This window comes from Lathyrus oleraceus, chromosome 2 (assembly GCF_024323335.1).
Source record: "Lathyrus oleraceus cultivar Zhongwan6 chromosome 2, CAAS_Psat_ZW6_1.0, whole genome shotgun sequence".
NCBI lineage: Eukaryota > Viridiplantae > Streptophyta > Magnoliopsida > Fabales > Fabaceae > Lathyrus > Lathyrus oleraceus.
In genome coordinates this window covers 47,173,618-47,200,326 of record NC_066580.1, presented here as the reverse complement: position 1 = coordinate 47,200,326, position 26,709 = coordinate 47,173,618, and the positions used below count along the sequence as shown (strand labels likewise).

Below are 26,709 nucleotides of genomic sequence, written 5' to 3'. Positions count from 1 at the left end.
CTTCTAATAATTGATCGGTTTCTTTTTGGTTTAAGGTAGCACTGACTATAACTGGACGATTCATATCTTCATCCAGAAATTCATATCTCAGGTTTTTAGGCAGTTCCTTAAGTTTTACGGTCGGTTTCATAGGGCAAGGCATAGGATCTGGGGTAAGAGATAAACATTCGTGAAGGTTATCATCAATGTAGGGTGTTTTATAATTGTCATCTTCCAAAATAAGGGTTGATGGCAATTTTATAGATTTATTTTCTTCTTCTTGTTCTAATTCCCTAATGCATTCTTCGATGATATCTAAGGCATAACAAGAATCTCCTATCACAGGTGCCATAAGAAATTTTGACAATATAAATTCTATCTTCTCTTCACCTACCTCAAAAGTTAGTTTTCCTTTTTTAACATCTATTACGGCTCCAGCAGTCGATAAGAACGGTCTACCTAGGAGGATTGGTATGTCGTCATCTTCTTTAATGTCCATGACAACAAAATCAGTAGGTATAAACAACTGACCCACCCTAACAGGGACGTCTTCAAGTATGCCTATAGGGTATTTAACGGATCTATCGGCTAATTGAAGCGACATCTTAGTAGGTTGTAATTCTCCTAAGTTTAATCTCTCACAAACTGCTAAAGGCATTAAGCTCACACTAGCTCCTAAGTCTAGAAAAGCTTTTTCGATGACATGATTCCCTAAAATACAAGGAATGGAAAAATTTCCGGGATCTTTATCTTTCTTTGCTAACCTACCTTCGGAAATAGAATTACATTCCACGGGTTTCGGATCTTCAAGTCTACGTTTATTCGTAAGTATGTCTTTGAGAAACTTAGCATAAGAAGGTATTTGGGTGATGGCTTCTGTAAAGGGGATTTCTACGTGAAGTTTTTCTATAACCTTAACGAATTTTTGATATTGATTATCGATTTGGGTTTTCTTTAATCTTTGAGGGTATGGTATTGGTGGTTTGTATGGCGGTGGTGGTACATAGGTTTTATTTTTAGGTTCTTCTCCTTTTTCTTGACTTTCCGGGGTTTCAGGCTTCTCTGGTTCCTTTTCCTCACTCCTCTTAGAAGTTTCAGGCTCACTTAATCTAGGGTTTAAAGGCTCCTTATAAGCGGTTCCACTTCGTAGAGTAATGGCATTAGCTTGCCCTTTCGGGTTTTGTTGAGGTTGTCCAGGGAACTGTCCTCCAGGGGTAGTCTGTGGGGCTTGGTTTAACGCTACCTGAGAGATCTGGGTTTCAAGCATCTTATTATGAGTAATGATTTGATCAACCTTGATTCCTAACTGGGTAATTAGTTCGTTAACATGGACGCTTTGGTTCATGAACTCTTTGTTTTTCTGTTTTTGAGCAACGATGAAATCTTTTACAATTTCTTCAAAGCTCGGGTTTGGCGGTACAGGTTGCATAGGTTGATTTGTTCTAGGGGCTTGGTAACCTTGTTGTCTCGGAGGTGCGGTATTTTGAATAGGGTTATTATTTTTGTAGGAGAAGTTTGGGTGATTCCTCCATCCAGGGTTATATGTGTTAGAAAATGGGTTCCCTTGGGTATAGTTCACTTGCTCAGTGTTGGTTTCATTTAACAGATTGCATTCGGCGGATTGGTGTCCTTGCGTTCCACATATCTCACAATTCGGCGAAACTGCGGCTACAGTATTCGGAGTTGTACACATATGTTCGACTCTAAGGGCCAACGCGTCCATTTTAGCCTGCATCATGTCTATAGAGCTTAGCTCATGTATTCCTCCTTGGGCTTCCTTCTTTTCCACTGTCGCTCGTTCTACTCCCCATGATTGATGGTTTTGGGCCATATCCTCGATAAGGGCACTAGCTTCAGGGTAAGGTTTATTCATCAGTGCGCCACCAGCGGCAGCGTCGATGGTCATCTTAGTGTTATAATGAAGTCCATTATAGAAGGTTTGGATGATTAGCCAATTCTCTAAGCCATGGTGTGGGCATGCTCTTAATAGTTCTTTATATCTCTCCCAGGCTTCGAACAACGACTCTCCTTGGAGTTGGGTAAATCTAGTTATAAGGTTTCGAAGAAGAGCGGTCTTACTTGGGGGAAAATATCTAGCAAGAAAAACTTTCCTAAGGTCATCCCAAGTTGTTATTGAATTGGGTGGAAGGGAATCTAACCATGATAGAGCTTTATCTCTGAGGGAAAAGGGAAATAATCTTAAGCGTATCGCCTCAGGAGAAGCTCCATTGGTTTTAAAGGTGTCTGCTAACTGAAGAAAGTTTTTTAAATGTTGGTTTGGGTTATCAGTAGCGAGACCTGAGAATTGTCTCTGTTGCACTAATTGCAGCAGGGATGGTTTAAGTTCAAAATTATTGGCTGGGATAACGGGGTTTACTATACTGGAACTAGGTTCCTCGTTTGATGGTTGGGCGAAGTCCTTAAGAGGTCTTCGGTTTTGTTCTTCGGCCATAGCTATCCTATTCCTATGGAAAAATAAACGTGCGCGAGCGTAACGTTCAGGTTCAGCTAGAGGGTCTACTAAACTTCCGGCACTGCGAGTCTTTCGCATTGACCGGTGGGTAACAACCTTAGTCTAAACGGTATAACTACAGGGTAATGAAATTTGACGAAATTGGTCCCCGGCAACGGCGCCAAAAACTTGATGCGTGTTTTTCGCAAGTGTACGAATCACGTCAAAGTAATATAAAAGATTATCGAATCCACAGAGACCAAGTGTCAATCTATCAAACCTGTTGTTATGGTGTGTATCTAAGGCAACTATTTTTAAGGGTTTTAATAAGGGTGCAATGGTAAATAAAATTATAATTTTAAATAATAAATAAAGACAGGCTCGAATGTAATTCACGCAATCAATGATAATCCAGTACTTGTTAGTGGAACTACTTATGGGCAATGTTTTCTCCTTTGAAAAGAACTAATTTAACAGGAACTGTCGCTTTCGCGTATTCAGAACCGAGTTGTACTCTCTAATCAACCCCTCCTATTGTCACGGATAAAAAGGTGCGTACTGCGTTAGAGTAGTAAACCTATTTTTAAGAAATATAGTATCTTAACTAAGTTGAAAAGTATTTTAACCTGGACTTCTTAGCAAAAAGAGGTTCTTACGAACCAGAGTTTAAACTTCCTAACGCGTCCGAAAATCGTTTTAAAATCTCTTTTCTTTTTAATCTAAAATCTCCTAATAAACTAGACAAAGCGCTTTTGGCTGTTTTTGAAATAGTTAAAAACAATTACTTGAATTGAAAGATAAAATAGCCCTTAGGTGTTTCCACGAACAATTATACTGATTACTGGTTTAATTACGATCCTCACATTCTAACCTTTATAGAATTAGTTAGACATGATAAAGTAAATATTCTTTTTATAGTTTTTCATAAAAGTAATTTAAAGCGAGTGCGGATAATAAACAAAGTAAAGTGCGAGTGCAGGAAATAAACAACGTAAATGTGCGAGTGCAGGAAATAAACAACGTAAATGTGCGAGTGCAGGAAATAAACAACGTAAATGTGCGAGTGCAGGAAATAAACAACGTAAATGTGCGAGTGCAGGAAATAAACAACGTAAATGTGCGAGTGCAGGAAATAAATAAAAGTAAAATACGAACTTGAATTAAAATGGCGGCAGGATTAACTTCCTCCAGAGTGCTCCAAAAACTCGAACCACAGACAGATTACAGACTCGATCACTCGATTGCAGAGGCACCCCGATGTGGAATGGCAACTGCTTTATAACTGATATATGCCTAGAGAATTCTAATTCTGGATGAAGAAAAACGAAAATCTAAGGTCCTATTTATAGTAAAAACTGAAAGCATGAAATGACAGGGACGCCCCTCCACTAAAAAGTGGAGGTTACTGATTTTGGCCTTGTGGCGCCCGCCACAGGCCTATGGCGCCCGCCATGGTCCCTACAGGGGATGATGGAGTGGGGATCGTGGGTCTTGACGGTTGAGGAGTGGTCTTGAGACGTGGCCACGTCATGGCTAACCCCATGGCGCCCGCCACGGTGGGTGCCGTAAGTGCAAAACGCTGAATTTCTAGGTTTTCGCCCGTTTTCACTCCTTTTTCGCTCCTTTTCCCGATTCAAGCTCCGATTATTATAAAAACCTGAAAACATAAGAAAACAAAGAAATAACAAAGCAAAACAACAATAAAAGCTAAGAATGCATGCGAAATCGGAGTCAGAAATACGGTGAATTTTAGTGTGATCACCTTCTACGCTCAAAGACTCTGACTCGATTGTGCAACAGCACAAGATCTTGGGTTTGTGTCACAATGCATCAACACACAGCCGTGTGAGCAGAGGGACGACTCAACAGAATAGCGGGGGATAGATTGCATATCCCTATGATCCGCCAATTGCCTCATAGAGGTCTTTACCTGCTTGGGCACAAATGTAAACAACCACAAACATCGCCTCTTAAGGAGGACTTCAGACAGTTGCCTGGCCAAGTAACAGGCCAGGTCTTCCAGACTACATGGAGAATAGAAGTCCTACCTCAAGTGGTTTAAAAACCAAGCAGCAGCAAGCAAGTTCTTAAAGAACTGTAAGCGACTAAATGTACCTGAAATCAATCAAGTATCATCAGTACTCAGACAAACCAACAATAAACAGCAAATGTTAATCTATACAGACAACACAAGTTAATGCACACAAGTGCAAGCCATGAGCTCAAACTCAAGCTTCTAACCCTACAAAACAAAATCATGTTAGTGGACAACATCAAACAAATTCAATTTGCAACTTGCATTTATCTCCTTGAGCCTTTTGCATTTCATCCTCTAGATGATGGCAGTGCTCGATTCTTGTGCTTCCAAGTGTGAAAGGCGAAAACATATGCAGTTCAATGCTATGGAAGTTGAATAGAATGGATGCCTTAGCTCAACTATGCTCCAGTTTGAAGAATCAACAAAATGCCATGGATGAGCTTGCTTCCAACAGTCCAAATTCCTCAATGTTTTGGCCTTGAATTTGCGAAACAGATGCACACAATCACTGGTAGATGATAGATCAAGCACGAATTCACACTATGGATGATGAACCTTGATGAAAATGATGAAAAAAGTGTGTGAAATTTTTGAGAGAATTTGGAGGTTTTTGGAGGGAAAGTTTGTTAGATCTGAAAATGTGAAGTGTCATTATCATTTTCTGTTAGGGTTTTGGTTTAAATACTCTCTACTAATCACCCTCTAAACATGATTAACCAATTGGTAAATGGAAATGATTAAAAGTGGAGGTGTTTTTGACAAAATGGGATTTTCACCCTCGTGCATGAAAATGGTGCATGAAGTAATATGGACGTGAACAGTGCTGTATGAGAGCTCAAAACAGAGTTATGTATTGATACAAAAGCTCCTGCATCGATGCATAACACATTTTTAACAGTATGGATCAATACATAACTCGTACGTATCAATACATAGCATTTTTTAACAGTATGGATCGATACATAACTCGTATGTATCAATACATAGCACTTTTTAACAGTATGCATCGACACATAACTCGTATGCATCGATACATAGCACTTTTTGACAGTATGCATCGACACATAACTCGTATGCATCAATACATAGCACTTTTTGCCTTGCATGCATCGATGCGAAATTCGTATGTATCAATACATGGAAAATTTTGCCATGCATGCTCGGTGGTAATTTGATCATATCTCCTCAACCGTTCATCCGATTCTCACGATCTTGGACTTTTTGGAAATGGGAGAGAAAGATCTACAACTTTCATGTTCAACAAAATTCCATTTGAAGATTTTTTGATGATGGAAAGTTGAGTTTAAGTCGTTCCAAAAACTTGCCATTTTTTGGAAACTTGAAACCATAGGTCATTTTTCCTTTTGGAAACTTTTGGTATGACCTCAAATCCTTCAATGTGAGTGTTTAAGATGTAAAATGAGACTTGTTTGAACATGAATTGAGTATTCCTAATCACTTCCCACCTCCAAATCCAACAGTTGACTGGCAGTTGACTTTGCTGACTGATAGATAAATCTGGCTATACACTGATCAAATTGAGCTTCAAACTCCTGATGCCATGGCTCAAAAATGAAACCCTAGCTTCCATAAGCTCAAAATAACCATATGATGATCCCCATATCCATTGAAAACCTCATCTCTTTGCCAAGCCCTGATTGGCACAATACAACTGATTAGAGTTGACCAGAGGTCAAAACCCTAATCTCAAGGTGTCTGATCAATCTCTTGAATCTCTTGGATGATAACAAGACCATGATGATGATGATGTATCATTTCAACCAAGATGAAGCTCAATCTCCTTGAGAAATCAAAAATCCTAATTCACAGCCCAATCCTCAGATGGCTAATAATCAGTCAATAAAACCCTAGGCTTGCATCTCCACCTCTTATCTTCTGACCAAGACTTAGGAGGATGATTGGCACAATGTAACCACATGATATGCAATATGCAATGCCTAATGACCTAAAAATGCAATTCAATATGTTAAGCTAGTCCCAAGAGAGGAGGGCAAATTTTGAGGTGTTACACACCTTTGGTAGTCATATGAGCACCAACCAGAGATTCATCTATGTGCAACATGTCAGCTATCTCTCGAGAAGTAGGAATGCTCTCCAAGCCACTGAACGGCAACTGGTCTAGAATTGGTATACCCACAAGATAAGCATACTCTTCAAGTGTAGGTGTTGCACCCCAAAATTTGCCCTCTATTTTTAACTCTAACCAATTTTTTGTTTCACATTCATTTGCATCATCTTCATAGCATAACATTTTTTTCTGTCTTAATATTAGCCGGAATAATTTCTCGGAATTTACAAACAGACTGGTCAAATTAACTTTTTAACTGTGCCTAAAATTAGTCAACGAAAAAATGTCAAGTTTAAGTTTGCAAATGTCGGTAACATTAATCTGCGGTTCACGTGGTTTAATTTGACATGCTAAAAATATTTTTACGACTATTTTTGGTCATATGTTGATCAGTCTGAGCAGTTTAAACGGTCATAATTTTTATTTCAAAATCCGACCAAACGCTATATTTTTCCGAGTCATTTATTTTGCGCTGATTATTTTGACGTGTTCATTTTATTTTTTCGAGCATTTTGGTGCCCGACTTTTATTTTTGAGTCTATTTATTTTTATATTGGGTCTAGAATAAATAAATAGGTTAATTAGTTTTTATTTTAATTTTAACTATTTTAATTATTTAACTTTATTCAGTTTTTAATTTAATATTGGGTTTCAAAATAAACTTAGGCCCATTATCATTAACCTAATTTGTTCCTATATATATTTACTAGCATGACTGATAGAAGGAGGCTGAAAGACAGAACAAAAAAGAGAAACTGAGAGTGGCTGATCTATACTATCGTACACACAGTTTGGTAATAGTTTATATATGATCTATACTTTATCTATTTTGTTGATATATTTGTTAACTAGTGTGTTAAATATATATATATTTCTATTTTATGTTATAATTTGATTATGTTTTCGGATCGGATCGTGTCAATACGCCGTTTTCACATATACGTGTATGAGGCGTGACATTTGTGTTATCCGATCCAGTTGCGATGATCGCAATTTTGCGCTAGCAACGCCGTTGTTTTTTTTTAATTCATTTTTTTTTATATACATATATTTAGATCTGCACATTTTTTTTCATAACTAACTACCCTGATTTTTCCTAAACCCTGACAATTTCGCCACAAACTCTAAATTTCAAATCTAAAACTTTAACCGTGTAATTTCCTTTAAACCATAAACCTTAACAAACCTTATTATTATTTCCTATTTTCGCTCATATTTATGTTATTCATACACTGTAGCTGCTTCGCCCTTGTAATATTTTAAGTTTTAACTTGTAATATTTTCAGTTTTACTTTTCGCCATCTTTATTATATAACTGCACCAAAGCGTTGTAATAATTAGGATTTTATTTTCTGCCATTTATTTTCTGCCATTTATTTTTCTGCCATTTATTTTTCTGCCATTTAAATTCCTGTCATTGATCATATATTAACTGCGTGGTTTAGTAATGTAGGGCGTGAAAACCTACGAAATTAATTATTTAATATTTTTCTATAACCTTTATATTTTTTTTGTAAATAAATAATAAATACTAACTATTTTAATAATTTTTTTTATTATTTACTTATAATAATAAATCCTTATATATTTTGTAAATAAAATCTAATTGACCATTTTTCTAATTGAATAATAATAATAAACCTATTAATCTAATAATTTGATATTTTCTATAATCTTTATTTATTTTGTAAATAACTAACTTAATATTTTTCATATAACTCTTTTATCTTATAATTTGTACATTAATGTATTTTAAATTCTTTTATTATTACTAATTTATTTTAAACTCATATTTTTCTAATAACTTCTAAAAAAAATCATACTTGTTTAACCTAAAATAATTTCTTTTAAAATTCTAACCTTTTTATTATCACTTTATTATTATTGTTATTTTATTATTGCTTTATTACCATTGTTTATTTATTATTTTATTATTATTTGCTTTTATCTATTCTATTTTTGCTTCATTATTTTCCTTATTTTAATTTTGTTTTATTTATAATATTAGGAACAAATGTTTAGGTTGTAAATTTATTCTTTCTCGCCTGATTATTATGTATCTGTCCCATAGCCATGTAATAGTTTAGGAATTTATTTTTCTTGCTTTTATTTTTGTAAATATTTATTGCGTGGTTAGTAATTTAGGGAGTGCAAAAAACTAACTGTAAATAATTGAACTTAGAAAATTAAATTCAAGACAAATATCTGAAAAATAACACTCACACACGTAAGTCGATCTTTGATCGCCATCTGTACTTCCTAGGGTATTCCTCTTGGTTGCCTTCTTTAAATGGTCAAGTCCCTCGAAAATAGGGGTGTCTTAAGCAAAATCCCTTCAAACAGAAAAATCATCAAGTCCCTATAAACTTAAAAGATCAAGTCCCTACGAGGTTGCCTACGACATAATGATCTTGTCCCTTCGGTAAATATGATGATAGTCCCTACGAGTTGCTAAAGACACCCCTTATGTTGCCTTCATTGAGCATACGATGACCCTACGCCCGTCCCTTAAACACATCCAAGGTAATGACTACCTATTCCTTAATAATAGGGACAGTCTTACCATTGAAAGAATATACGAGAACACGAAAGACTTAATCTAGGGTAGGTATCTCATAGTTACTTGCTCACACTTTTCAAAATTACTTTTACACCTCACAATTTCTAAACTAGGCTTTGTATACACCCATACGAGGGTCATTACAAAGTACTTAAAGAATTTTTTCTAATCACACACTACACTCTTGCAAACAAACAAAGTGAGCTAAGTAACTAAGAGCCCATGGATAACCATGGATATAAAGGGTGCTAATACCTTCCCTTTGTATAACCTACCCCCCGAACTCAAAATCTTTTTAAGGTCTTTCCTGTTCTTTTATGTCCTTTCCTTTTGGATAAAATAAAAGTCGGTGGCGACTCTTGCTATCCGCAACATTTAACTAAAGTCAGTTCTCCCACCGTGTTACAGAACTGGCGACTCTGCTGGGGATGGATAAAAGAGGGGTACCCTTAGGAATTAGATCACTTTAATATTGTTTGCCTTGTTTGCTTTATACTTATCTGTTGGGTGCTCTTATGTGTGAAAGACCCTAACCCGGATCTAGTGTACCTTAGGTAAATGGCAATAGACCAAGGAAACTGTACGGCGTATATCAATATGGTTGATCTGGTGGCCATAGTTAGTGTGACTTCTTGGTTGGTGCTTATGTTCCTTAAGCAAGTTGAGGATAATATGAGGCTGCCATATGTTGTCAATACACTAACTGACTTTTAGAACCCTAGTCATCCCATCTTGGCCTTTAGAAAGTAGTGAGATAACCGGCTTTGGTGAAGACTGAAGTTGGTTGATACTCGATACTACACTCATTGAGATCCTAAACTTGGAGGGTTTTGGTTGGCAAGTAAGTTGCCTACTGAACAACCACCCTTGTGAAGGATCAATGATTTTGAGATCCCTTAGAACCTGGTTACTTTTGTAGGACAGGATGAATCAACTAAACTTCAGGGGAGGGTACTTACCTTTGGAACTCATGCAAGCCTTAAAACTTAGGAATGATGATTGTGTGACTTGCTTGTGCTTGTTATTTACATAACATCATAACATCATAACATCATGACATCATGGCATTGTACTAACCATTTCAAGGACTTTAAACATTGAAAACATTTCATACATTGCATAGCATAACATAACATTGCATAACAGGTACTCTAAAAAGATCAATGTTCTCACGGTCTTCCTTCTAAACAGAAAAATGGACCTCGAACAAACTGTCAAAGATCTCCAGGCTCAGAATGCCCAATTCCAGGAGATGATCTTGAACTTATCCAAGGGGAAGGAGGAACTGAAGGATCTCTTGCTCGAGAAGAAAAAAGACAAGAAACCTGTGAGTTACATTAACCCGGGAAGAAGGCTTAAAGGACAGGTTACAGGAGTCAAGATTAGAGTTCCGAAGGATCAAGGAGAGGAGACAGAGAATGATTCAGCAGAGGAGAATGTTGACCTCTTCAACCCTGAGGACGACGATGAAGATTATGAAAATGAACGGTACTCTCCAAGAGATGGCAAGTACAAGTTGCTGGAAGAACGTATGCTAGCTATGGAGGGTCAGAAGGCGCCCAGTCTGGATTTCGAAAGTTTGGGTCTGGTCTCTGATGTGATCATTCCCCGCAAATTCAAGGTCCCCGCTTTCACTAAGTATGATGGGGCATCTTGTCCTCAGATGCATCTGAGAGCTTATGTGAGAAAGATTCAGCCGTATACCACTGATAGGAAACTATGGATCCATTTCTTCCAAGAGAGTCTGTCTGGCACACAGTTAGAATGGTACTATCAGCTCGAGAGCTCTGACATCCGCACCTGGACTGATTTAGCGACAGCTTTCTACAAGCATTACCAGTATAATTCTGAATTAGCGCCTACTCGGCTACAGTTGCAGAATATGACTATGGGATCTAAAGAAAGCTTCAAAGAATATGCTCAAAAATGGAGAGATTTGGCTGGCAGAGTCAAACCCCTCATGACTGATCGAGAATTAGTGGACATGTTCATGAGCACACTGACTGGCCCATTCTACAGCCATCTATTGGGAAGTTCCTCATCAGGTTTCACTGAACTTATATTGACAGGTGGGCATGTTGAACGCGGCATTCGAAGTGGAAAGATACAGGCGTCTACCTCTGATCCTCCGGAGACTCCTAATGACATCACTGCCCCTCTACCTAACCATGACGAGACTGTCAATGCTGTGGAAGATGCTGACAGCGATTGCGACCTGGATAGCTGGATTTTCCCAACAATTGGTGAAGGACTCAATAATTGGAAGGCTGAAGACACTATCCTGATTTCCTTTAGTCAGGAGTAATTGTTATTGCTTATTTTAATGTATTAAATTTTGTTAAAGGTTTTGTCATTTTTATAAGCATATTCATATTCAATAAATCAATGGACCTTTTTGCATTCAAATATTGCGCTCTTTATCTTTCATGTCATCTTTCAAATAAGCTATGTTTTCTTGCACACACTCACGTAACAATTTGTCGATCCATATCCACTCTGGATCCTGTTGGTAATAACTCTGCTACTGTTCATTATGACTTTGAGAATCCGATCTACCAAGCCGAGGATGGAAGTGAGGAAGATTGTGAAGTACCTGAGAACTTGCCAGACTGTTACTGCAAGAAGAAAAGACCATACAGCCGCAGGAATAATCAATTGAAACTGTGAATCTGGGTACTGAAGTAGACAAGAAAGAAGTCAAAATAGGAGCAGGCTTGGAAAACAATGTCAAAGAAAGATTGAGTCGGATGTTACGTGACTATGTAGAGGTTTTCGCTGGAAAAATCAAGAGATGATATGGAATGATGAACGTCAAGAAGCTTTATACAAAATCAAGAAGTATCCCCAAGAACCTATAAATCCGATGCCACCAGTTGAAGGAAGACCTCTAATCATGTATTTGACCGTGTTAGAAAATTCAATAGGGTGTGTGTTGGGGCAACATGACGAGTCTGGTCGAAAAGAGCATGCAATATACTACCTTAGCAAAAGGTACCGACTGTGAAACAAGATACTCACAGCTCAAGAAAGCTTGTTGTGCTTTGGCTTGGGCTGCTCGCCGACTAAGACAGTATATGTTGAATTATACCACTTTATTGATTTCTAAGATGAATCTTATCGAATATACATTTGGAAAACCTGCTCTCTCTGGAAGAACAACAAGATGATTACTGAACTCTGCACGCAGTTCAAAATAAAACACCATAACTCTTCTCCGTATCGGCCAAAGATGAACGGCGCCGTGGAGGCTGCTAATAAGAATATCAAGAAGATCATACAAAAGATGACAGTAACGTACAAAGACTGGCATGAGATGTTACCGTTTGCTCTCCATGGTTATCGCACTTCAGTACGCACTTCGACAGGGGCAACTCCGTTCTCTTTAGTCTACGAAATGGAAGCCGTTTTACCGGTGGAAGTTCAGATTCCCTCTCTAAGAATCATGAAAGAGGCGGGCTTAGATGAAGATGAATGGATTCAGACTCGACTCGATCAGATAAATTTGATTGATGAGAAGAGACTTGCGGCTGTTTGTCATGGGCAGATATATCAGAAGCGCATGACCCAGGCATTTAACAAAAGAGTCAAGAGACAGGTGTATCAAATTGGTGACTTGGTGATCAAGCGTATCATTCTACCACAAGGTGACCCCAGAGGCAAATGGACTCCCACATACGAAGGGCCATTTGTAGTTAAGAAGGTATTCTCTGGTGGAGCCATGATGCTTGCTACAATGGATGGCGAAGATTTCCCGCATCCTGTGAACGCGGACATAGTTAAAAAATACTACGCATAAAAGAGACCCGCTAGGTCGACGTATCTAGGCAAAAGTAAGGGCATCCCGGCGAACCAAAAGGGTTCAGGCAAAAATTAGGGATAAACATATAAAAATGTACACCCGGCAAGTCGAAAACCTGAAAAGGCGGCTTGGGCAAAAAAGGGTATCCTGGTGGACTGAAAACCTGAAAAGGCGGTCCAGGCAAAAATTAGGGATTAAAGCGTATGACTATGTCCCGTTCTCAGTCGGCTTCACCCAAGTTCAAAGGACTGAACAAGCTAATCACTTTTATCCGACCGCAGGAGATGAGAGGCTTGAAGACATAATGACAGTAGTGGAATTAAAATCGATAGGACTTTTTCTGCATAGCTTTCTCTTTGTTTTCTTGACAATTTCCTCTTACTAGGATTTCTGTCTCCTTGTATACAAATTGCCTGTTTATAGGCCCTCTTTCAAAATCGATACAATTTTATTTCGAAAAATGTTGTTGTTTTACTTCCTCTGTTTTGTTTGCGTAAACGTCCATTGATTTAGTGTGAATTAATATATGCATTTGAATATGATCGATGTTTATCAAAAATACATGCATAAAATAGCAATAGCAATTACTAAAAGACTTTAGGGTCGAGGATAAGGTCTAACCATGCTTTCCAACAAGTCCGGTTACAAATCCTTTCCCCAGTAAAAAACCAGCTATTTCCCAGAAAAGGTCGGCATCACCAGACAGACTGGTCATCTCTTCCATCCCCAGCCAGGCTCTGTTGGATATTTCCACCATCAGACAGAAATCAAGTATCCCCAGCTAAGAAAGGGTCATCAATACAAGTATCTCCAACCAGAATATGGGGATTTATCTTCCCCTGACAAGAATTTTCAGACGCATAATTCATGCATGCATCATTTCGCATCATATACATGCATGCAATGTTCGCGTTTATTTTCAAAAGCATAAAACATCTCATGCATCATGACATGGCATGAAGCTAACTTTATTTTTCAGGTTAATTATCCTCCTGATACAGTCAAGGTAAAGATCCAGTCAGACGGATACTCCTATTGGTTACATTCAAGGTTCAGATACATCTTTCAGATATACTCCATGTCAACATTCATTCGGACATCCTCCTAACGATGGCATCTTTAAGCCCATCCCAGACATTTATTGCAAATACAACATATACAAATATTGTCAGACATAGCCTAACGTACGGTTCATTCTGATTCAGCCTAACGTATGGTTCCTTCAACTGTTCCAATACGGTCTAGCGTACGACCCATTTGGATGATCATCCCCTCAGATACTACCTAGCATACGGTACATTCTGAAGTGTAGTCTAGCGTATGACTATCCCTTATCACCAAATACAGCCAAACGGACGGCTCATTCTGCTACTCAGATGCGATCTAGTGTACGATCCGTTCTGACCTTTACTCCCCCAGATACAGCCTAACGGACGGCTCATTCTGCTATCCAGATACTACCTAGCGTACGGTGCATTCTGAAACGTGGTCTAGCGTACGACTACCCTTTCATCCCCAGTGAAATCACCCGCCTAATGGACAACTCATTCTGCTATTCAGATACGATCTAGCGTATGATCCATTCTGATCCTTTATCCCCAGCAGGGTATGACCCATTCGGATCCTTACCTCATCAGGTTCAGCTCCTCTAATACCACCTAATGAATGACTCATTATACGGTCTAGTGTATGACCCGGCGTGGCACCCATGTCTTCAAATTGGTCTGATGTACGACGCACTCTGAAGCTCTCGTCATCAAACTCCCTGGATGGCATCTTTAAGCCCATCTCCGTCAAGACTAATTGACAAGTGCAAATTTTTTGGGCATTCTAAGTGTTCAATATTCTTTTGCTGGGTGCCACACATACATATTCTCCCTGCATGCATACATATTGCATAAACTAACCTTCTCCTTGCAGGATGGTTATATACAGATAAAATACTATCAACAATTCACAACAGGTCAGAAACGATCTATACGAAGATCTAGTGCTGATACTTAATCATTACTCAAGGTGTCCTTGGATAGTAGGCAAACGGTCTATACGAAGATCTATTCCCTAGTCCAGGATATTTTCAAGAGATTTCATCCCGACACTCTTTTGTTCTTGGATATTAGGCAAACGGTCTATACGAAGATCTAGTCCAGGATATTTTCAGAAGATTTAATCCTGATATTCTTTTGTTCTTGGATAGTAGACAAACGGTCTATACGAAGATCTATTCCCTAATCCAGGATATTTCCAGAAGAGATAATCATCACGAAGATTTATTTCTACTGGTCTATTCAACAATTCAAAACAGTTCAGAGACGATCTATGCGAAGGTCTAGTGCTGATACTTAATTCAGAAAGAAATCGCCATGAAGATTTGGTTCTGACACTTAAATTAAAAGTATGTTCTTAGATACGATTCAGAGACGACCTATACGAAGACCTAGTACTGATATCCAGTATCAACATCAAGATATTATCACCTCCTGATATTATGGATGGCATCTATAAGCCCATCTCCTGTTCTTCCAAGTGGCATCTTCAAGCCCACTTAAGCATATACAACCAGTCATCAGTGTTACTTTACGCACCGGCGAGTGCAAATTTTTGGGCTTTTGTGTTCAATCCCCTTCAACCTTCCAAGTCACGAATGGCACACAGGCCAATCTAACTCCTCAGGTTTCAGAAAATTGAACAGGGGCAGTAGGCAAAAGCTGGAAATCCGGAAACGTGAAACAACGGTACAAGGGATCATAAAACTGCACCAATACACTCATCAACCCTTCGTCCACCTGAGTAGTCAGAAGAGGAAGAAGCTTCCCAAAACGAGCCTTGAAACCCAAGGGATCTAGTACATAGGATGTCAGATTCCTTAACTCTTTCAAATCTGGTTGTCTGAAACTGTACTTCTTTGTATTCCTTCTTTGTCTTTCCATATCTAAAAATTTGCAAATAGACCTCTTAAGTTCCTTGAAAATTTTCTTCATTATTGATGATATGGATGCATGAATGCATAAATGCAACAATCGCACTCAAGGATCAAGCAAAGCATACCAAACAAAGGTCGTGGGATGGATCATATCATCCTTAATATCAATCATCCATTTTGGTGGATTATGGTTTACACCTTATCAACACCCAAGTTCCATTGATATTAAGGATACATGAACGGATCAACCACAAATCAAAGGTTTGTTGCAAGTCACGAGCATGGAGTCTCGGTTAAGAACCACCCAAAGGGAGTGTACTAGGGTTTAAACCTGCCAAACATGTTTTACAGGAGGTTCCCATAGTCATCATCCCATCTTTTGGATATTATCGGAGAAACGACTACTCGTATTCCAAAAATATTCTCAAGAGAGACTCTTATGAGTGTAGTATCGCGTAACAATCGTATCAAATCTTACACTTGAACGACTTTCGCACTACATCCTAAGAATAGGCCAAGATGGGCTTGGTAAACTAAGGTCCTTGGCTTCTAAGGTCTATATTGGAAAGAGTAATGTCTAACCACAACTACTTGTGTGACATTATTGATCCCAACATGACCTCCACCAAGTGAATGGACTTGCAAGTCAACTTGCTAAGGAATAACTCCACACAAGTCAACAAGACTATGCCATTCTCCTATCCTAAGTGCACTCTAGTCCGGGTATAGAACTCATCTCACAAAGATCACCAAGCATACAAGGAATTAATATTCAAGTAATTCAATCATTACATACAATACAGTAATCCCAAATTGCACAAAAATATGTCACCAAACGATATAATACAACACAACAAATGTGAAAAGTAGGCAAAACCCACTAGGAAAAAGTCGTCCCCAGCAGAGTCGCCACTTTTCTGTAGCGGTGTATTCGTTACCATTAGAAATATTGACTAAATCCAAGGTAAATCATACAAGTCGAGTCACCACCGCCCTTCTATTTATCCAAAGGAATGGTTAGAAAGCGAACAAAAACCTAATAGTTTTAACAAAAACTAGTAAAAGAGAAACAGAGATCTGGGTAAGGGGGTTGATTATGTAATGGGAAGGTGTTAGGCACCCAAAACATCCTAGGTACTCCTAGGGAGCCCTTTTCATACTTGTTGCAAGGTTTTTATTTTGTGAAAGTTTATTTGTGCAAACATGATTGAAGTGATGAGAAGAGAATATACAAGTTATTTAAATTTTGTGTTTGGATGGATAAAACCCATTGCCTACGTACCATCTTAAAAAGATTAGGATCAAAACCTCGTAGTTTGGGGTAAAAATCTCAAAAAAAATGAGTTGATGAATTGATTGGTCCAAAAGCTTCAAGGTCTTTTGTTATCAAAGGGAGAAAACTCAACCTAAAACCACAAATCCACTATGTGAGGATAGCTTCAACATGCTAGTGAGGGGTTAACCCTATAATAAGCATGGAAGACTCATTGTCCATCACTAAGGATATAGGTGAGTATTACATCTACCACAAGGATAACTCAAACCTAATAACTAAAGGTTATGAAAAAGTTTGGATTAGAAGGTGGCCATTGAAACCACAAAAACACATTTGAATGGGTTATATTTACCAATTAGAAGTATATACAAAATGGTCAAAGTGGACTTAAAGATTCAATTCAAAATAAGTGTTATGAAAAGAAAGTTTGAAAATCAAAAGCATAAGGCTTAGGTTTCTAATGTTTGAAAACAATGGTTAAATGTTTGCACAAAATTTTTGGCTTGGGTTAGAGTGGAGGGAAGAAGAAGAATGGCTAAGTCCTAAGTAAAGCAAGAAGGTGAGGGATAAAGAAACAAAACCACAATGGAGTTCCTCTCTTGAGATCATATTGATGATCCAAGTAGCTCTCATCCTTTGGAATAAGCAATCACACAAAGCATAAACTCAAGCAATCAATAATCACATGAACTCTTGGAAAGACTCCTCAATGTATCTTGGATCTCTCTCTCTTGGAAGCTCATGGTAATGGTTCCTCAATTAAGCTCAAGTTTGAACTCCTAGCACAAAGAAAACACACATCAAAAGGTTCTATAATACAATCAAAGAATGGACAAGAGGGAATTTAGAATATGGTCCTTTCAATGTCATCTTCAATATTAAGCATTCTAAAGGCTCAATGCCTAGTTGCTCTTTGACTCCAAATTTGCATAGGGAAAGTCCTAAAGTCTAAGTCCATTTGTCCAATTCTTTGCATTTGGTTCACAACAATCAAAACAAAACACAAGCACAATAGTATATACACAATTATGTGCTCAAGTGAGCAAAAGGCAAATGGCATTAACATAAACATGTGCTCAAGTGAGCAAAGAGAAAAGCAAATGGATAATATGTGCAAGAATAGTAAATCGCATAAAAGTAAAGAGCAAAAAGTAAATGTTAATGGTTAATGGTTAGTGTTAGTAGTTAGTGTGCCATAAGGCAAAATTTAGCGCTATGTTAAGCAATCGTAATTGGACTTATATAGAAGTCACAACTATCTGAGGCCGGTCAATAATAATGTAGGCAACAACATAAGTTAGAAGTCTTGATTAGTGAACCAAGTTCCAACAACTTGCCATGCCAAAAAGAAGAAGAGAATTGATCTTGTATTGGTTTAAGTCTTTTGCATGATTTAGGAAACAACCTATCCCTAATGCAAAGCCATTCACTTGATCAATTGATCAAGATGAATTAGATTTGAATCAAAGAAGGTTAAGTCTCCTTAATCAATGCCAACTTATCAACCTTCAACTCATTGATCAGAAAGAAAAAAGGAAGAAGAAGAAGGAGATGAAGAATGGATAAGGAAATGGAAAGATCAAAATGCATAAGGTGAAATCAAATGTACCAATCAATATGTATTGACCAAATGACATTGAAAGTCAAAGTCAAACAATGAGAAATCAGAAATGAGATGAAGATTGGAGGTCTAACAATAAGCAAAATATTTTTGGTATTTTCAATATTAAAATAAACTTGAATTAAAAATAAAAGAAAGATCAAACTTCAAAATCACTTCAAATCAACCTTGATAGGTCCAAGTGATTTATCCCAAGTTCAACAAGGTCAAACTAAGTTTGACAAAAAAATTCAGCATTTTTAAAAGTCAGAAACTATTTTTAATCAATTAAAAATGAATAAAAATAACCTAATTGAACTAAAATCTCAAATAAATCTCAAATCAATAAAAAAATTAATGAGAATATTTTTCATAGATCCATCATCATTCAAATAGGTTAGGAAAATATTTTTGTATTTTTTAGATATCAAAAACTATTTAAAATGAATTAAAAATAACCAGAAAAGAGAAAATTCACAAAAAATATCAAATGATGAAATAAAAAATATTAAAAATCAAAATTAGAAACTAGAAATTATTTGGAGAAGAATGCAATTGGTCCCATATTTTTTGGATTAAAAATGAAGAAGATATTGATTTTTGAAAATAATGGAAATAAAAGAAATTAAATCAGAAATTTGGAAATTCAAAAAAACCAGGAGCGTTAGATCTGAGCTCATTAATTGAGCTGGCAGATCATACGCTCTAGAAGCGCGCTTCCACCATAGGTCCAAGTCCACGCGTAACACAATGAATAAATGAAAGTCATAACAAGCGAAGGCCAGGATTAGATCTGGGAAACTCAATCCAATGATCCAGATTCAAACTGGCAATGGGACGGCCACCGGAGCCACCTTCTTCTCCGGTGAGCTTGTATTTTCTGGCAAAAATTGCAGACAACCAAAACTTAACCAAAATACACGATCCATACATCTTTGGAAAGCTGGGATGATGTACATCATCCCTGTATCACTCAATTCCACTCTAGATCTCTATATTGAGAGAAATCACAGATGGAAATTCTGTGATGTTCAAGTGAACTTCATGGATTTCAACAATTAAGTACTCAAATCAATTGCCTCTATGAAGAGGACTTCAGCCAACACAAAATCCAAGCAAATAGATCAATAGATGATGAGTTTCGAAGAAAAAACCAGTTGAAGAACAACCTTGGATTCTGGAGATTTGAGCTTGATTCCTTGCTTCCTTTATCAAAACAGAAGATCAATGAACTAAAGGATGAAGGTTTAGAAGCTTTAGATCCAAAGATTCAACCAGATGTAGTTGAATTTTAGATCTGAAAAATTTGAAGAAAAGTGAAATAGCTTCTTTGGTGAGAGGTTAGGTTTTCAGTTCTGCAGCATTTCAGGTTGATTCCAGGATGAGATTTGAATGGGATAGAGCTTCTATTTATAGAGGGAATGGCAAGGAGAGGGTGATTCAATCCGTGTGCATGAAATTAGACATTCCTTGCATGGGCTTGCATGATCATGCACAAGGCCAAATTCAATGCCAAATGCAATCTGAAATCATACCAAAGCGAAATGGACGTGTAATCTGAATGGCAATTGCTTGTGCATGGAATTTTGAGGTGTTATGCATAATTGAACCAAAAGCTTCTCCTCTTCGAAAATACCATTTGCCAAATCCAATCATGAGCATGTGAATAATGGTTGGAAAGGTTTTGATGTAAGGAACAATTGTTATGTTGGGAAAAATTCATTTGAAATGTGGAAATTGGTGAAATTGGAGTTTAAAGTGCAAGGTGCAAAACATGTAAAGACAAAGTTTCTAAATTTGGCCAATGTTCAAGCCCTTCTGTTTTGATGATGCAAGCCTCAATTGAAACAACCTCCAACATCAAAGTTGTATATCTTTTCAAGACAATCAAAATGGAATTAAATTTTGCATCATTTGGAATTTTGATGAAAGAGTTATGGGCACTTGAAGTTGGACTTTTTTGCCTTTTAATGCATTTGGCCCAAAAGGACCTATAATGTTTTGCATTATCACATGTACTTCCTTTGAGATTTTCAAATTTTGTTCAACATAACATTTGAATTAGACATCTTAAGCTTTCCAATTCATTTTATCCCACCTCAAAATCATAAAAAATGAATGAGTTATGTCCTTGGTAAGTTGACCTAAAATTAGGGTTTCAGTCAAAATGACCTATAATGTCTTGGAATGGGAGTGACCTTCCAAGCTTCAAATAAATTTTAGATGAACATGAAAGTTGTTCATGTTATCCTTAAGAACATTTTTTTCTTTTGGAACCATCTCCATTTGACCAACACATAAAAAGTTAGGTCTCAGTGCATTTCAGAATAGTCAGATGAATTGACTGATCAACTTCTCAAGTCCATGACTCGTATCTTGATGAATTGATGATTGAGGACACTCAAATAAGTTCAAATATGCATGAAATGATGAGTTAAAGAACTTCCCTTGATTGTATTTGATCATGGGTTGAGATTGCTTCAAGAGCAAGGCATTGTGATGCACAGATGAATTAGGGTTTCCTTGGGGAACAAACCTCAAACCCTTTGACTAGCTTTGATCAAAATGATGAATTGAGATGCTAGGAGGGCATATTTGATGGATGAGATCTTTGGGAACCATTACCATGCTTTCTTTCATCTCCTCTTGGCCATATCTTTGTACCAAATGATCTCCTTGAAGCTTTGGACCTTGTGATTGCTCAGGCTACAAACAAAAGATGTTAGTGACATATTTTTATGCTTTTGGCTAGTAAACAAAATAAGAAAAACAATGATATACAACTCAAGCATGCTTGGTGATCTCAAACCACTCACAAGAGGTCTCACTCAAAGGCCAAGGGAACCAAGATGCTTATGATCCTTAAGGCTTTGCAAATGCAATGTTATGATGCCATGAGGGATCTTAGGGACAAAATTAGGGTCTTACAAGATGCAAATAGGGATTGGACTTTGGTTGGTGAAAGGTTTTGACTTCCCGACACTCGATCTTTTAAAGATATGATGATTGGGTGATAAATATGAATGCTCTTGGTGCCTCAATTTTGATCCTTTGTTGATATATTGTATGCTTGTTCTTGAGAAAACCTCAACTTCTTTGAATGGTATGCCATGATGGCTTGTAAATAATTATGTGAGTGTAGCGACGTAATCAATGTATGATGATTATGCTTTTGCTCTGCCTCGAGGCTCTTTGGAACTTGTCTGCCCCAGTATGCATGGTCCTTGAAGGAATTCATTTTTGAAAGGAAACCCTGGGAATGCATATACCATGGCTTAAACCAAATTTTCCCCGGTGTATGAATCTTTCTGTAGTTTGCCCTTGATTGAAATTTTGAATGGCTTGCCCCAGATGGACTGGTCATTTTGAACATATTTGTCTCCTTGATCAACTGATGCTTGGAGATTTGTCTTTGGACTGACCAATTCATAGTCATTGGATACCATGCCCCTAATCCATAGGGTTAGGAAGTAGTCTTGATTTAAGTCAGCATTGACGAATGATCAAATTCTTCTCTGATTTCTTCTTTGAAGTTCCTTGATGTCAAGTACTTACTTACATTTAAAATTGTTTATTTAATCAATGGTAATTTTAATGCGAAATTCATGCAGGTTTGAAAAATCGTTTATTGAGGTGATATGATAGTGTGTGACGAATGAACCATTAGTCCAAACGCATGGCTGGTTTAGCTAGTGTATGAAAGATATAGCAAGAATATGATGCCAATACAGGTGATTAGCAGATATTTTGGAGTTTGTTTATGCAACCTTGCTATAATATGCTTTCAGAATAAACTCTGCCTCAATTAGGTCTTTTAAGGGTTGTAACATGGCTTGGTTCATGGTTATTGAAACAAAGGATGTAAGACTCAAATTTTGTTTTAATCCACCCCTTCTTCATGATAAACTCCAATCCTACACTCAATTAATTCAACACACACATTCTTCCTTGAAGGTCTAAGGATAAAGATGATGATTCAAGGTTCACTTGAAATGGCAGCCACCTTGTTTTTTTTGGATGTCGGTGACCCTTTGATTTTGGTATGGTGGTCACTGAATCTTATTTTGTTTTGTTGCGTGATGATTTTCATTGCCTCTTTTGATTCTTGTTTTGATCCCTAACTTTTTGCTGGACCATTTTTTGAAGCTTTTTAGTCCACTGAGATTGCCCATATTTTTTACCTAAGTTGCCACTTTGGGTGTTTGACTTAGCGGGCTTTTTCTTTGATGATTTATTTTGTAGAGGATGTGACTTGCAAGTAATTGGGCATTGAAAAATAAGCAACATAACTTTTGGATTTTGCATGGTTCATTCTACACTTCAGGATGTGTGCGAAGAATATCATGTGGTTGATCCTCAGACGGGATGTTTCATCTTGTAATTTTAATGCGTAGTCAGATTAACTACACACTACCCTTCCCCAGGTTAAGCGTAAGGGTTTATAGATCCGAAAGAAACTCCTACTTCTAGGCTCTAAGTGGTTGACTAGGGATTAACTCCTTATCTCTTCAGTGTTTGGGGATTTGAAATAATGCATGTACATCATCAACAAGGTTTTATCCAAAAGCATACTATTAGCAATTATGGGTATTTCATTTTCGTCATCCTCCCTTCAATCTTTGCTAAACAATAATTTTATAGGTGAATGGGAGAAATGCTTTTTTATATCAACGGAAAAGATGAGTGAATACGAAAGGATTCGTTCAAAACATGCATAATCATTTCATTAATATTACCATTAAAAGAAATCAACAATATTTAAAAGCAAATAAGTGTTCAATATGCACGAAAAAATACAAACGAAATGCTAGAAATAGCCAAATGGTTGTCAGTGCATAGGAAGCTCTTTCGTGCTTGGTTCGTTGTTGAGCTAGCCTTCTTCAGAGTGATGGTATTATTGCTCGTCGAGACTAGTACGATAATCATCTTCAGACCTATTCTCGGAAATCTCTTCCACCGTTTGGACTGATGGACCCGTATATCTAGGCGAAGAAGTATTGTTGATTTGAAGGCCTCGAGGCGCAAATGAGAACATCTTGGAGTCAAGCAGAGTTTGTACCTTGCTCTTGAGCACCTTACAGTCTTCAGTTGAATGCCCATATGCCCTAGTATGGAAGTCACATCGAGCATTGGCTTCAAAGCCTGGTGGATATGGGGGAATTATTGGATTTACTTCCTTTGGCACTACCAGTCCCCTTTTGATCAAATATGGTAGTACTCGACTATAGGGCATTGGAAGCGGATCGATGCGTCTCTCTGGCTTTCTTGGCCTTTGTCGAGCATGTTGACGGTCTCCATGTGGAATGTTATGCCGCTTGTATGGCTTCTAAGGTGGAATATGTTGTTGATACTTAGGAGATCCCTGATTTGTAGGATACTGACCATGTGAAGATAATGGTGTTTGATGTGAAGCTTGTGGGATTTCCCAAACTGCATTAACTTTAGCCTCTTCTTATTTTTGGGAACTGGCAATAGGTTCACTTTACTCTCAATGCTCTGGCTATTTGAGGCACATTCGATTCTTCCATTTTTAAGACCATGCTCGATGCGTTCTCCAATTGACACCAAGTGAGTGAAGTTTGATGCTACGCTACTAATCATCCTTTCAAAGTAAGGACTTTGGAAGGTATTCCTGAATAATTCCATCAACTCTCTGTCTAAGAGTGGTGGTTCAACTCAAGCCTCTAACTCTCTCCATCTTTGGGCATACCCTCTGAAGGATTCGTTGCTTTCCTTAGATAATGCTCTTAACTGCATGTGATTGAGAGCTATGTCCAAATTGTATTCATACTGCTTCAAAAAGGTGCAAGCTAGGTCCAGCCATGACTGAATATGACTCTTTTCTAATTTCATGTACCAAATCAATGATGCCCCAATCAAACTGTCCTAAAAACAGTGAATAATTAGCTTATCATCGTGGGAATGAGAGGTCATTTTTCGACAAAACATCACCAAATGGTGCTTTAGATAGCCATCCCCTTTGTACTTCTCAAATTCTGGTACTTTGAATTTTGCGGGTATAACCAGGTCAGATACCAAACACATGTTTAAAGCATTCAGTTCAATAGTATTTTGTCCTTCTATGGCCTTGAGCCTTTTCTCTAGCACGCGACATCTTTTAGCAATCTCATCATCTTGTGGTTGTTCAGTATTAACCATAAGGCTTGTCACTTGTGAATTTGGCACGGAGAATGCAAAGTTGTGATACTCAACACCATCATGACATGAGGAATCTCAAACAATATGACGTTCTTGTACAACAGAGTTATCAACTTGGGTTCGCATAAGCTGAGGTTGGGTAGGACCATTTGCTGGAGCTAGCACAACATTCTCAACCACTACAATCTGTTGAATGTTGTCCTCCCTCTTTGCTAAAGCTATCATAGCCTCCACAAGTTGGTATTTCTGGGGTTTCATCGAGTCAACATCTCCTCTTAATGCAATATGACTTTGCTCCAATGGATCCATGGTCTTTCAAGAGCTACTTCAAGTCTGATATGAGTGTCGGGAAATCAACTCCAGGTTATGGACAAGGACGAATGAGTTTTTTGTATATATATTTTTTTTGAAAAAATGGTATGCAATGCATGATGAATGCATATGCAATGATAGGTGTATGAATGTAGTGACATGTTCAGGATCACAGACTCAATGTGTTCTCAGACGAATCAGAATGACAGGCATCTCTAATTAATGGAACCTCATGGGTAGGCTCTATAGTTGGTAGGTTCCTAGAGTCACAGATATTTCTTGAGAACATCACTGCCGTGACGAAGAATCGTCGGACAATAATATCCTTAAGAAGATCTCGTCCAGGTGAAGTCTTCGTATTGTCCTAACAAAGAAAACTCCTTGGGGACTCTACTACACAACTCTCAAGTCCATGGTTCTAACAAGGTTCTCAGAGTCATAGATCGAGGTTGGAAATATTACTGCATGGTAATAATACGTTCAAGGGATCTCATATGATTGGGGTTTTCGTATTAACCCAACAAATGTGAAACTTCATAGGTTAATACTACATAACCGCTAGATAGAGTGGGTTAAAAGGTCCCTAGAGTCATTGATCCAACTTGAAAATACTATCGTCGTGACGAAGACTCGTCGGACAATAATATCTTAAGAGAATCTTCTCTAGGCAGGGTCTTCGTATCGTCCCAACAAGGAAGACTCCTTGTGGGCCTCCACTACACAACCACCAACTTAAACTTATGGTTTTTCTCAAACTCGGGTAGAGAGCCTATCTCACAAAGTGCCAATGATCAGAGAACCCCAAATAAGACATAGTCAATAAATAACAACACAATAATTACAACAGAATAATATTAACAGAATACAGGTAACATACATTTAGCTAAAGTTAACATTCAAACAAAAATTGAACTAAGTTAGGCTTGACTCTCTCTTGCTAGGAGCATTTCCCCAGCAGAGTCGCCATCTGTCACATCTCGAAAAATACGATTCCTCGCAATCGTCGCGGAAAAAATTAGTTTGAACAGAGTCGCCACCGAACTTTATTCATTCCAATGAAGGAATAGGAAAATATCGATAAAACCTTTAGAAAATAGAATAATGATCATCGCAACCATATTCGGGTTCGGGAGTCGATTACGCAAGGGGGAGGTATTAACACCCCTCACGTCCGTTGTACTCAACGGGAACCTTTTAGTTTAATTTGCGATTTGAATGTTAGCTGAATGTTATTTGTTTTCTTCGAGTGAATAAAGGATTGGAAATAGGTATGGATGGAAACCTCAGAAGGGGGAAAATGGAGGTTTTTTATTAGTGTGCTCGCCAAGATCTCGCAATCTCGTGCCTACGTATCTTTATGGTGCAATAAGGAAATCAGAGCATTCGTAGTTCGGGGGAACTGTGGTTGGTAGGTGTCTTTTAGTGAACAACTGTTTAGATCATGTTCTAAAGGCTAAACGTTGGCTTGTCTACTCTGCGCAGAGGTTTAAGCACTAGTTTGTTGTGCGCAATAGAAGGGATT

General features: G+C 37.7%; 1 non-coding gene across 1 annotated transcript; it reads left to right on the top strand.

Moving 5' to 3' along the window:
• Positions 1 to 1,940: 1,940 nt before the first annotated feature.
• Positions 1,941 to 2,047, top strand: LOC127124692 (small nucleolar RNA R71). The gene has a single exon (XR_007804153.1). It is a non-coding gene; the product is annotated as a small nucleolar RNA R71 (small nucleolar RNA).
• Positions 2,048 to 26,709: the final 24,662 nt, after the last annotated feature.